General features: G+C 39.6%; 1 long non-coding RNA gene across 1 annotated transcript; it reads right to left on the reverse strand.

Annotated features, from left to right (window-relative positions):
- Positions 999-3,913, reverse strand: LOC110397492. The gene is made up of 3 exons (XR_002437811.1): positions 3,727-3,913; positions 2,498-2,563; positions 999-1,166 (listed from the first exon to the last, which is right to left on the reverse strand). It is a non-coding gene; the product is annotated as an uncharacterized LOC110397492 (long non-coding RNA).

Genomic DNA, 5,107 nt, shown 5'->3' on the forward strand with positions numbered 1-5,107 from the left:
GGACTGTGGTGTTGAAGGGCTGTGTAGTGATGAAGGAATATGGGGCGTTTGGGGATACTCTTCATGAAAGAAAGTGGAATTAAGGGAAACACTGTCGAAGAACAAGGAAAAGTGAAAAGTGAAGAATCGTGGGACACTGAAAGAATCTTGGGGGGACAGGAGGCTGAGGTCTGAAAGGATATTGGAGTGATAGGATGAAGGCAGATGCATGGGATGAGAAGAAGAATTTGTGGAGAAGGAATAAAAGTGTGTTGAAGGAGAAGCAGGGAAGGAAGAAAAAGAAGGTATTATGGGAAATACTGAGAAAAAGTATTAGTTGGCTGAATATGGGGACAGAACAAAAAGGTATGGAAGTGGAAAGCTGAAGGAAATTCTAAAGGAGACAGGTTAGTGTGGAAACTGGGATCTGTGCAAGGTCAATGCATGGAAGGGGAAGAGAATTGACCAGCTGAACTCTCCTGGCATTGTTTTCTATTATTTATCTAATGACAGTGGCAGATCTTCATAATAATGAGTAATGATACTTAAGTACTTTGCAAGCAAATTAGAGTGCCTCTGTCCTTACAAGGGTAGTGGAGGTTGAATTTCCAGCCTGAAGTGATTACTCATGAGGCGTGCATGCTGGCTGAAGGGCTGGGAGCAGAGCTGTCATTTAATAGAATAGTCTGCGCTCTTTTAGAGATCGCACAATTTGAGTGGGAGCTCTCTCTAAGGCTCAGTGTATTTTTAGATTATAGAGGTGTTTTCTTTAACATTTTATCTCTGCATCTTTTGGCTTTTAAATGGCTGTTTTGATGATTTAGCAGATATTCAGAAGCCACAGTAACAGAAATGTTATAGCGTAACTTTTAAATGGATGGAAAAAGAGTTTTAGAATATGGCACTTTGGGTTCCCTTGGTTTCTTTTCTGTTTCCAAGGAAACAAGGAAACATGGTTGAAATGGATGTAATGAATGTCTGGAAAAAGCAGTCAGTCAAAGTTGCAGCTGATTATTTGTCAGTTTAATGAAGTTTCTAATAAATTGTTTTCATAGTTTGGACATTTGGGTACGCTAAATAGCAGCATATTGTGGTGTCTTTTGGAAGACAGTGGCTGTCCCAGCAGCTAATAGGTCTTGAAGCTCCCAACTGTTCTGCTTCTTTCCTCTTCTCGAGTTAATAGCATACTGGCAATGAAGGACAAGGAAAACCTTCAGAAAATTTCAAAATGATCAAATGAGCCAAAATGGTGACAAGGAGAAGGCATTATGCACCTTGCTACTTGACTCTTCCCTGATTTTTCAAAGTACACAGAGTACAGGCGCTCTTCAGCTATTGCACTGCATTCGTGTACACTTTGATAATGCTCTAAGGTCAGTTCTCTATGCTCAAAATAGTTGTGACAAATTCTGTCAAAGATGTGATTTTGCAAACTCCTTTTCGTACCTCAGCAAATGCAACATTTACAGAGGGATAAAAGAGGAATTTGTTATTGTGAAGAGCTGATGCTTCCTTTCTCTCCTAACATTAAGAACTATTTTAAAGTAACATGAAAATATCTAAAATGACGTCATTTTATAGTAGGCAGAGCTTGCCCTTTTATTTTTATTTAAGGCAATCCAAGAAAACTCCATTTTCCTTCACTGAAATTGAAGAGAAATTGCATTCTCAAATACAATCTAAATTTTATTTCCTGTGACTGGAAAGGATCTCTGTGTTTGCTCTGCAGAGAGACCTTTAACTGCTGCTAACTCATGAGTTTTGTGAACCAACTCCTGCTGTTTTCTATTAGTTGGGTTCAGAGTGAAGAAATTGAACAAGAAGGTGATGATGAAGCAGTGTTCAGCATCTGTCAGAAGTGAGGAGGGGTTTCAGCCCCATGGCAGCGGGTTTAGAACTACATGATCTTTGAGGTCCCTTCCAACCCAACCAATTCCATGATTCTGTGATAAGTTTGGTGGCTCCAAGATCCCTCCTGTACATCACTCCATTTGAAGACTTGTCTTTGGGTGAGTAATGGAGGAAATGCATTTTGATAATGACCTTAATCAGTTTTTAGAGGAAGAAACTGTCTTGAGGCACTCACATTCACCATGAAGGGAGCAAACATCCTTCACATGCTTTTCACAAGCTGTGCTCACTATGCAATTGCATCTAATTGTACTGATTTTTTTTCGAGTGGGGGAGTCAAAAGGTAGCAATTGGTTGCCAAAGTCTGAATAATACTGCAATTGGTTGTCCCCTCTAAGGGACTCAGATGTTCAGTTCTCTATGCCTTCTTGCCATTTTTGCCAATATGAAGGGGTTGCAAAAGGTGATGTTTTCTGACACTTAGTACAAATAACTTCTCTAATTGTATGATTTGATTCAGAGCAGTTGTGAATCGGGGATTAGGAAATAAACCTTAATGAATTAATTATAGTTGTTTAACAGGAATTACAATGCTAGACTAAGCACTGAAATGATAGTCCCCACATTGGAACATTTCAAGAAGCTTAACAAATACGATGTTACTCACTAAATACACACTGCACCAGCTTCATCTGTGTTCTCTGATCTGCATTGGTGAGTGGCACCGCTGTGTCTGGAACAAGACATATGGGAATCTAACTTTAGTTTGCTTACTTGGATTTGTGTGTGGCAGCATGAATATGGTAATGACACATAAATATATCATGTTTTCCCTTGTTAAGATTTTTGTGAGAACAGAGACCCTAATTTTAGAACTAAAACCTCCTGTGCTCACCTGCAGACTCTCAAGAATGGCAGTTATCCTGGCACGAGTTAACACATGGGCTTTGAAACTCGTAGAAACAGCCACAATCTCTGAATGTTGTTATGTTTCCTATCAGATATTCTCATGTCACAGCAATGCTAGGGCTGACATAATATTACTGCACAATCAGTCAAATAGCAAACAAAAGACCTTCCTCACATTTCACAGTGTATACTGCTTAGTTTTCACAGGTATTAGATCTGTGGAATCTGACTTTTTCTGAAGTAGGAGATGAGGTCTTCATTAATGAATTAATGATCTTAGCAAAAAATATAGGTGACATGCTGAGGTATGGGTGCCTTGGGGGAGAATGGAAGAAAAGGTAACTGTGTGTGTTCTGCTCATGTAAGAATAGTTGCCTTTGCTGCTGAAACATCATGACAGTTGTATGAACTCTACAAGAAAATAGAAATAATTAGACCCTGCTTTCATGTCTGTGCTTATAATCTAGGTGACATAAGCAACTATCCGATTGCTTACAGAGTTTTTTCCATTTATTACAAATGATGAAACTGTTTTGCCAATATACTGAATAGTGAAGCAATAAGCAGGAAGGCTTTTTAGCTCAAGGCAAAACACATATCCCAAAAAAATCAGTGGGACAAACAGCAGAAGTTGGAGAAGTAGCATAAAGCAGGCAGACTTCAGCCCTAGATACTGATTTCATTTGAAATACACTGATTACATATATCAGGGCATGTGCATGTACACAACCCTGTGCCTTTTCAGCCCTTTTAGCTAACTGTGCTGGTGCTGAGCAGTAACACAGAGCACAAAATTCTCTTTGCACTCTGTAGTTCTCTGGGCTGGAAGAAAGGTGAAGGACAGTAAATAATAGCGTCTTCTTTGGCAACTGCTATAGCTTTTGCTTTTATGTGGGTGGAAAATTAATTCCACAGTCTCCTCCATTCTACCTCCTCCTGTTCCTCTGCATCCCTCTGCTGCAAAGGAATTATCTCCTTACACAATACCTGTCAGAATAAAATGGAGAGCAGCAGACCTCACTTTTGCAAGTGGGTGCTAGTGACTGCAAGCACTAGGATGAAGCAGTCCCAAATCAGCAGGCAGTGCTGTAAACACAATAAGCAACTGCCATAAACAGGTTAAGAGAAGAACACAAATTTTCTGGATGCCTGTGTTTATAGATGCTCACAAATTCCCCTTTCTTCTTAATTCAGGCCAAACATACCACAGAAGTTTCTAGGCTACCTTTCTGATGTCATTTAATTCTATACCTGAAGCCATCAGGTGATGCACAGCACCATAATCTTAAGCTCTGTGATGCTTATGCTCATTTCACGTAAATGCTTTAAGTGTGTCACTATCCTGTGTTGAAACTGTTTATTATCAAAGGCTATTCTTCTACTGCGGTGTACAAACTTTGTAGTAAGAGGCATAATTTTTTTGTGCTGTTGACAGAAAATATTGACCTAAAAACTCGTGAGCATGCTTAAATAGATTAAAAAGTAATTAGATCTTTTGAAAAGGAGATAGAGCAGCTTGCTTAAAATGCTTCATTTTGGGGGATAAAGTCAATACTTAGCAAAAGCTACTTTTCATTCCAGAGCCTGCTTAAAGAAGCAATTAGAATTATCCTTTATTTCATGGTAGATGCTTTGGGTGGGACTCAGCTGCTCCAGCACAGGTTCCTGGTGCCCTTCAAGGAGCCCTGTGGTAGCTGCAACATCTGCATTGGGCTGTAGGTATGGGTAGGGACCATCAAAGATGTCTGCATGGTACTGTCACTTCTTGAATAGCTCTAGGCACCTGTGTTTACACAGCTGAGTTGCCCCCTTTCTGGCAGGGATGTGCTTGGCACAATTCCTCTGGTATGCCTTCTCAGGCTTTAAGAAGTCCCAGTGATGTTTTTGCATTTAATTTCCTTGGGAGTTTGCTCTGCACTTTATAGGGGTTGTTTCATTGCTCTCCTCTCTCTGTTCTAAGGAGACTTTCTAGTTTAATATGTGTCTGCTTCAGGAAAGTAAGGGTGTGGAAGGAAAGGCCTGAATCTTTAGCACAAGGAGTTTTGTATAATGTAGTGTGTTGTTTTTTTTTTCTCTTGAGTAACGCCCTTATTAAGCAAGTACTTAAATCCAGGGTAAGATTTCTTTAGCATGACTGAAAATTCAAAGTTATTTCATTGAATTCAGAAGCATTATTTCAGATATTCAGCAATACAGTTGATACAGAATCAGTGCATAAATTCAGACAGTACTTAAGAGATGGTAGTCATAGAATCATAGAATTATAGAATCATTAAGGTTAGAAAAGACCTCTAAGATCAGCTAGTCCAACTGTCAGCCCATCCCTCCTGTGTCTACTAACTACATCTCCCATTTTCACACCTCCATG

Source organism: Numida meleagris, chromosome 1, assembly GCF_002078875.1.
Source record: "Numida meleagris isolate 19003 breed g44 Domestic line chromosome 1, NumMel1.0, whole genome shotgun sequence".
Taxonomy (NCBI): Eukaryota; Metazoa; Chordata; class Aves; order Galliformes; family Numididae; genus Numida; species Numida meleagris.